The following is a 9,322-nucleotide window of genomic DNA, read 5'->3' as shown; positions in this document are numbered from 1 at the left end:
GTGTATGGATTACCTATAAATCTTGTTAAAATGCAGACTCTGATTCAGTAGGTCTGGGATGGGCCTAAGGTTATCCTTTCCTGATATGCTCCCAGTGATGCTGAAGCTGCTAGAAGGGGATCACACTCCAAGTAGCAATGATACAAGGGACTCAAAGTCAGGCTCATGGTCATGTAATCAATTGCCCCTCTAATCCCAGCTGGGGAGGAGGAGGTGGGGGAGAGATGATACATGGGGTCAGGAGACCTAAATTTTATGTATCTATAATTAATAAATAACTATGATTTATAAGTCTAATTTATAATTTTTAAATTTATGACTCTTGTCCAAATCACTTTATCTTACATACAAACTGAAAAACTACATATTTCAAAGGTCTTTCTGGAAGAACAAGTGAGACAGAAATTTGAATGTATTTAATAATATGTAATTATTACTACAACTACTGCCACCAAGTGTAATTATTATTGTTATCACAGCACTCAATTTTTGAGCATCTACTGTGTACCAGACAGTACTTTGGTGCTTCTCCCATATATTGATCCTAGCTTTATTATCCCTGTTTTACATAGGAGTAATCTGGCCTTCATGGGTTAAGCTGCTTATAAACTATTTAGAAGTTTGCTAATATATTTTATATATTATTTAATATGTTATCATTATTCTATTCTTTGGAGGTCCTGTGGATCACTTTGATTTACCTGGCTGCTGGTTCTTTTGATCCCTCACATTTTTCTGTTCCTAGTTTATTAAATTATCCAACCTGAAGTTATCTTTCACCGAGGAAGTAGGGCCAAAATGTATCCAGAAAATGGTTCTTAAAAGTAAAACAATCCTCTGTTCTCCTCTCCCATTTCCTGTGTGTGCACAGGCATTCATACGATGCATTAAGATTTAGCTCCAACTCTTTTCTCTGCTATTAGCCTCACAGCTGTGACATTTACACTATATTCTGCCTTTCCAGAATTATCCAGAAAAAATCATTTATTTTATACCACTGTGCATGAGCTAAATCTTTTTTATCTCAAATAATTTAGAGACCCCGATATATACATATAATGCTGTGATTTATTCTATATTTACTGATATGTAATATTAGCTTAATTCTGGTCTTTTTATAGTTGGAATGTATAAGTTCATATGTTTTTTTTTTTTTATTTGAGTTTCTTTATTTTTTTTTTTATTTTTTTAACATCTTTATTGGAGTATAATTGCTTTACAATGGTATGTTAGTTTCAGCTTCACAACAAAATGAATCAGTTATATATATACATATATTCCCATATCTCTTCCCGCTTGCAGTGCTTTGTGACCGCCTGGAGGGGTGGGATAGGGAGGGTGGGAGGGAGTTCATATGTTTTTAATGCATCTTTTTTTTTTTTAAATGTTGCCACTTAAGAAAATAAACTAACAGTACTCATATATACTTTTCCTTTCCTTTTGGCCTGGTTTGCAGGTGTGCTGTGGCATTCAAATTCTTGTGGTCTTGGCATGTCTTCAGAGTACAGAGAATTACTGTTTTGTGGAATTGAAAGTATATAATGTAATTAATATTCTTGTTTTACTGTGTTAGTGATAGTAGCGAATTTATGATTTTTATTTTAGGTGTGAAATTATACTTTAAAATAGTTTTAAAACAGATGTACAAAGAACCCTCTGGTTCCTTATGGCTATTACGAGATGTTCTTAATACTCTACATATTAACCTATTCTCCTAAGAATAGAATGTCTTTTTTTTTTTTTTTTATTTGCTGTACGCGGGCCTCTCACTGCTGTGGTCTCTCCCGTTGCAGAGCACAGGCTCCGGACGCGCAGGCTCAGCAGCCATGGCTCATGGGCCCAGCCGCTCCGCGGCATGTGGGATCTCCCCGGACCGGGCACGAACCCGTGTTCCCTGCATCGGCAGGTGGACTCTCAATCACTGCGCCACCAGGGAAGCCCTAGAATGTCTTTTTCTTTGTTTAAGATCCAAAGCATAAAGACCTTTTCACCCAGCGTGATTCTATATCACTCTATCTCTTCTACCTACTATTCATAACCCCTTCCTGGTTTCAAACAACTATAAATGTATGACAAAAACACACCAAAAATATGACAGAGGTGAGTAAATGCATTTGGAGGGTATCAAATCTTCAGAGATGAACTATTTGGTCAACTCTCTCTGCCTCTGTGTGTTTTGCAAAAGCTAGATATGCAGAAGTATTTCAAGTGACTTAATTTTCCACTTTCTGTTAGGGCATTTAAAAGTTTGTTAGCCAAGAATGTGCATTTCTTGTGTTTTTTTTTTTTTTTTATATGAGAAACGTTTCTGAAAGTAGGGTGTTGTTTCACATAAATCTCAACAGAATTTTGCACATAATTCTTAAAGTCAGAGAGAGAGAGAGAGGAAAGGAGAGGAGAGGGAGGAAAAAGAGGTCATACACTATACATCATTTAAGAATTAAGCAAATTTCATAGCACAGACTGAAGGGCTGAAAGATTAGAATGCAATTCTGAAGAAATGATAGGAATTTCAACCTGTTACATATTTTTAGCACGCTGGAGCATGGTGAGAGGACATCAGGAAAGGAATTACAAGGAGGGAACTAAGCTGAAATTATGCCTATTCTCTTTAAGTTAGGGCACATATTTTGATGTTAATCTGGACAGGGATTCCTGTCTTTTGGAGTAAATATATAAAAATCATTATTGGTTCTCTTTCGGGGACTTTTGAAGATCATGTGGCAAATTACAGATGGAAAAAAAGAAACAGAGTCTCTGTTTTCAGCAAGCTTTCTGCAACGTCTCAATACCAGGGAAAGGAAAGATACTTTGGCTGAGCATTTCATTCAGTGTACTTGACAAATAATCTGACTTTCTCAGGAAAAACACAAGTGAGTGGAAGTTTGTAAGTCAGAGCTTCAGGTTGTGGAAGTAATGCAAGAAAGAGAAAGAGTTGCTGGACAGAGGCCAGGGCGAAAATGAGCCAGGGAAAATGTAGAACAGAACACTTCCACCAAGAAATTAGAAATACTTGAAGGGTCATCCAGGCAAGAAGATAGAACAGATCTGTGTGGCAGATATCTTGGATAACTAACCATAGGCTTCCAAATAAATGGAATGGGAATATGCAAATACTTAAAAAAAAAAACAGAAAAATGTTTTTGGAAGATTACATATTTTTGATCAATCCAAACAGATGAGATAGCATAGATGTGATGATTTATGTCTTCAATACTTCTTTTCCCTGAAAATCTGCGAATGCTTGCAAATTGTAACATAAAATTATTGCTATTTTTAATGTTAATATTATCATCACTATCATCATGAATATAATTACTCTGAGTCCTTACTGTTTTGAAATATTTTCTAAATCGTGACATACCTATAATAAAATGCATTAACTAATCTGGTATTAATTGTATATTTAAAGTGAAACTAAAATTCTTGGTCCGCTGCATAGTACTTCCATTATAATCTAACATATATAATGGCTAATCTAACATATATAATGCTAATCTAACATATATAATGCTAACATATATAATGGCTAATCTAACATATATAATGCTAACATCTTCAGTCTGGCATATTTTAGAGTAGTTAAGAGTAGGTTGTCCAGGAAGAAGAGTCAGGGGCCAATTCAACTCAGGGATGGGTTCAAAATCAGGCCATACTTGGAGTTATGTGTCTAAACTTCCCTCATGTAAGAATTGGAAATTGATAAACAAAACCCTCTGAATGAAGGGGTTGAGGTGGGGGAGAAGAGCACTGTACATAATTTGGTTGCCTGAGAAGTTAGGAGCAAAATGAGGGAGAAATTTGCTGGCACATGGACAGCAAAATCTGGCAGTATCTGATTGATACAAGTAGCCATACCAAATTCTCAGGCCTTTCATTATGTATGTTTTCAAAGGGACACTGAATTTTAAAACTACAGCAATATATTTGTGTGCCATATTTACCACTTGATCACACCCTATATTAATGTTCTAAAATGTGAACAATTATGAAGGAAATTTTTTTCTTACTTTTCACTTTATTTCAAATAATTTTCAATAGGCAGTACTTAACCAAAACCAGCTGTATCTTCAAGTCCCAATCATTATTATGAAGTCATTTCTAAGAGTGCTTTGATTACTTTAATGTGGTTTAATTTTGAACATTCTAGTAAAATCTTATACAGTACACAAATGGAAAAGCCTAGTCAGTCTTAAAAAAGTCTTTAGAGCACATTTTTCCTTTCCTTCCTTGTTTGAATCTTTCATTCATATTGAAGTTCCTGAATTCATTTAGGGCATTTTCCACCAAATAACTTTCTTCAAGGTCTTTGTGTGTAGAAGACATGCAATCAGATGTCTTATTCAGCAAATTCATGTTAAGCATACTCTTTTAAGCTGGAACTACCTGAAAATGGTAGGAGAGTAAAACGATATATTCTTTTCTTAATTATAAGGGGAATTGGAAAGTGCAGGAATAATCTTATGATCAATCCATGTCTATCAGAGATGCATACTTTCTGACACAACTAGTGCCAATTGGCCAAAAATATTTTATCTTTGTTTTTCCTTCTAAATACATGGGAAGAGAGGACAGTATGATATAGTGAAAGGACCTATGTTTGGAGGTAGATTGGGGCCTAAACACTATTGATCCTACATTGTGGGAAAGTTAATTATCTGATTTGCAATTCCTTCCTCCATAAAATGGGAATAAGTCCAACATTTCAAGGTGGCTCTGAAGATTAGAAAGAGTGTAAGCAATAACAGCATATTAGTATCTATGATACATCTGGCAAATAGTGATGAATATCATCTGGATAAAAAAGTAAAAATGCAAAATGTAAAATTCCAGTAAAAGGAAGGTGTAATTGTATTATCAAAAGTGAAGTAAGTCAGAAAGAGAAAAACAAATACCATATGCTAACACATATGTATGGAATCTAAAAAAAAGTAAAAAGGTTCTGAAGAACTTAGGGGCAGGACAGGAATAAAGACGCAGACATAGAGAATGGACTTGAGGATATGGGGAGGGGGAAGGGTAAACTGGGATGAAGTGAGAGAGTGGCATGGACAGATATACACTACCAAATGTAAAACAGATGGCTAGTGGGAAGCAGCCACATAGCACAGGGAGATCAGCTGGTTGCTTTGTGACCACCTAGAGGGGTGGGATAGGGAGGGTGGGAGGGAGATGCAAGAGGGAGGAGATATGGGGATATATGTATACGTATAGCTCATTCACTTTGTTATACAGCAGAAACTAACACACCATTGTAAAGCAATTATACTCCAATAAAGATGTTAAAAAAAAAAAAGCAAAGCAAAACAAACAAAAAAAAAATTCCCCTTAAATAGTGCTTTATTTAGGGCTAAACAAGCTTTTAACATCTGACTTACTCATAACTGATGCTGAACTGTCCTGGATTGCCTGTTAACTTCATCAAAGTTACCGTTTCTTCTTGATGGTGCATTGAATGCATTTTCTTTGTTTCTCTAGGTAAGTTAGTCTCAGTTCTTGCCAGTTCACAGCTGTCTTAGTCATCCTCTTGAGTATAACCCCACTAAAGGGACAATGTGGACCACCACACTAAAGGCACCACCTGCAGACCACCATGGAATGAGAAATGTCTGGCTGGTAAATAAATGGCTCTAATTACTGTATGCCACAGCAGAATCTCCTCGAAACAGAATTGTGATCTTGCGACATAAGAAGAAATATATATTTGGTCTTTGTCCCCAGTTCTTGGCACAGAGTGCCAAAAATCCTGAGTGATAGGGGTGAGAGGAATGTTTTTTTGTAATTTATAATAAGCCCCTTTCAACCATACCTGAGTTTATGCTAAAGAGGTGACTCTTGATAACTTCAAGATGGGGGCTGATTGCCAGAGGAACCAAGGATGTGATTAGATGGTTGGAACTTTCAGCCCCATACCACAACCTCTGGGGATGGAGGAAGGACTGGGGACGTAGTCAATCACCAATGGCCAATGATTTAACCAAACATGCATATGTTGGAAACTCCATAAAAACCCTAAAGGAAGGAATTTAGAGAGCTTCCAGATTATTGAACACATCCACATGCTGGGAGGGTGACACACCCTAAGCTCCATGAAGACAGAAGCTCTTGCACTCAAGACACTTCCAAGACCTCACCCTACATACCTCGTTATCTGGTTGTTCACTTGTGTCCTTTATAATAGCCTTTATAATAAACTACTAATATTAAATGAGGTGTTTCCCTGAGTTCTATGAGTCATTATAACAAATTATCAAGCCTGAGGAGGAGGTCATGGGAATCCCTGATTTGTAGCCAAATTAGACAGAAGTGTAGGTAACCTAGGGACCCATTACTTGCGATTGGCATCTGAAATGAGAGGCGGTCTTGCGAGGCTCATGGCATCTGAAATGAGAGGCATTTGGGACTGAGCCCTTAACTTGCTGGGTCTGCACTAAATTTGGGTAGTTAGTATCAGAATTGAATTAAATTGTAGGACACCCAGTTGGTGTCTGCAGGGTATTGGAGAATTGCTTCGTATGGAAAACCCACACATTTGTCATCAGAAATATTGTAAGTAGAGAAACAGTTTTTCTTTAAGAAGGTTCTTACTTTAACTTAGTACTCACAATTTTTTTTCATTAAAATGTACGTAATTAACTTGCTAAGTGATATGGCATCTGAGTAATTAAGAAAGTCCTCTAGATTAGGTTTAAGGATGTTCCTTTAAGCAAGTAATGAGGATTTTTTTTTCTTTTGTTCATTAAAGCAGTCCCAAAGAAACTGAATGAATTTCATAAGGGACAGTATTTTTGTTATGGAGCATTTAATCATAAATCCATATATCTTCTTCAAAAGAACCAAGAGACCGCAGTCCTAGCTTTTGATCACTGCTGACCCTAGAGCACCAAATTCTTAGATATGTGACATATTTTGGCTCAGAAAAGATGAAGTTGACTGAATTCTCTCTCAGAAATTTGACCTGAAAATGCTGAGATAATGAAAAACCTAGTAGTGGAAATTGAAACTAAAAGGATAACAAGCAGAGGTGGGTTCATAGCCATGAGATTTAATGAGAGCCAAAATTATGAAGAATGAGAAACAATAAAGAAATGAAAAGATGGGGCTATGTGGTCATGGGATGGGGCTGGGGTGGGGTGACAAGAGGGGACTGAGATCTAGCCAGATCTCCACTGGCCTAGTTTTTAGATCTGGAATGGACCTAGGTCAATGGGACCCTTCTTTCAAATTTACCCCACCAGTAGGAAATAATGTATACAATTAATATGCTAAGAGATTACATTTTTTCTAATTCTAATTAAAATGGCCCAGGTGAGAAAACAGATATTATACAATAAAAAATACTGAAAAGAAAAGGATATGCTCATGAAGCTGGAGTAGGGAACAGAAGCAAACATTTAAGTGGGACTGAATCAGTTGTTTTTGATGAACCCTGAAGTAAGATCTACAATTTCTTCTGATGATGTTCCTAGAATTGTGTTGGTTCATTCCTTTCCTCAAAGTACATTCAAGTCCTCCATAAAGACCAGCTGAACAGATTCCTGATTTCTAATCCCAGCTTTCTTTTTTCTTCCACGTAAACATTCAATAACTTTCACCTATCATTTTACTTTAGTTAGATGAAACTTTGTTCCCTCTATGAAAATAACCTAGTTAGAATATTCATTTTCACTGTTTTCTACAGTAATAATTGTTCTATCTCTTCAGTGTGTGTGTGTGTGTGTAGGGGACCAGACCAATTCTCTCCCATCTGGGGAATTACTGTGTGTTTTAATCAATTCACCTTCTATGATGGCTTTTGTAATTCTACCACATAAAATTCATTACCTTCCTATGCCAACTAGTTCATCAACCAACTTATGCAAACATGAGCCTTAGCGCAGTGGAGCTATGACACTGACAATAGGGTGAAGGTTTGAGACTTGGTCAAATCCAGAGAATAATATGTGATCAGAAGGAATTTAGGTAACAGGTTAAATTATTTTGCTATTAACAAAAGACATACCTAGAAAAAAAAATCTACTCTTGAGTCCAAAGCCATTGAGAGATTTGAGGCTCTGAAAAATATACAATATCATCAGTTTCTATATTTGTTTCCACATTTGCAAAGGGATGTTAGACAAGATAGGCCCTAGAAGATTCCTTAAAGTCTAAAACATGGTGATATTTCATACATTTCATAGAACAAACTAAATATCAATCAAAGCAATGAATTTCTGTGAAAGCCTTAGTTGAAAAAAACCTAGAGAACTGACTAATAGCACCTATGATTATCATGTTTTATCCATTGCTTTTGTAAATATATGATAAAGCACATATTATGCTCACTATTATGCAAGTATCACATAAAATAGCTTCACATGAAGACAGAATTTCTGAATTTCACTAGAAATAAAAAAATTAAATAGGAGAAGAACTTGTCAGATTAAATTATATATATTGTCTTTCAAGTCAATACATAGTATGTATTCACAAAAAGCACAAGACATCAAATTTACTACTTTATTCAATGTAATATAAAATTGGAATAATCTCCAACCCTATAGTTTAAAAATTCAGGTACACACATCCCAAGGCTTACAAATAAGATGCAGTGTGAGAAGGGAAGATATTTGATATGTATACAGTCTCTCTTTCCCTTTCTCTCTCCCCCACCCCTCTTTCATACACAAACCCCCCCCCACACACACACACAGACACACACAGACACACACACACACACACATTGACACTAACATCATTGGCATCCCCCACAGCCTTTGATCAATTATCAAATCATCAGTATTTAAGGAAAAGGGTATGGTTCCACAAAGGGGATAAGTTAACTGTGGCTTCCTCATTCTGTTATTCTGTTATTCTTCTTCAGTACAAAATTATAATATCTAACTTTAAGCTAACTCTGAAAAAAACTGACAGGTAACTTAACCATAATTCTGCAAAAAATTGTACATTGACTACTGTAACAATAAAGTGTATACAAGGAAAGAACAATAAAATAGCAGAACCATCACTTCTTCTAGAATGAGCTCTTCATCAATTTAATTATAATGTGTAATTCATGTATGCATCTAAAAAGAAGATGGCCAAAAAATTTCAAAATGATTTAGATGGCTATTTGAAGTAAAGATTTATATCTTTATTGTAAACAATAAAAATATATCCTCTTTCTGCATTTTTATGTCCCTAATAATAGTATGAGGTCATCACAATGAGTATTATTAAATAGAATTTATTTTAAATGAGAGCCAAAATATTTAGTACCTTAAAAATAAAACAATTTACACTATTAATAAAGGAGATATATTTATTAAAATATATTATACAT

This window comes from Pseudorca crassidens, chromosome 1 (genome assembly GCF_039906515.1).
Source record: "Pseudorca crassidens isolate mPseCra1 chromosome 1, mPseCra1.hap1, whole genome shotgun sequence".
Lineage (NCBI taxonomy): Eukaryota > Metazoa > Chordata > Mammalia > Artiodactyla > Delphinidae > Pseudorca > Pseudorca crassidens.
Note: the sequence above shows the minus strand (reverse complement) of the source record.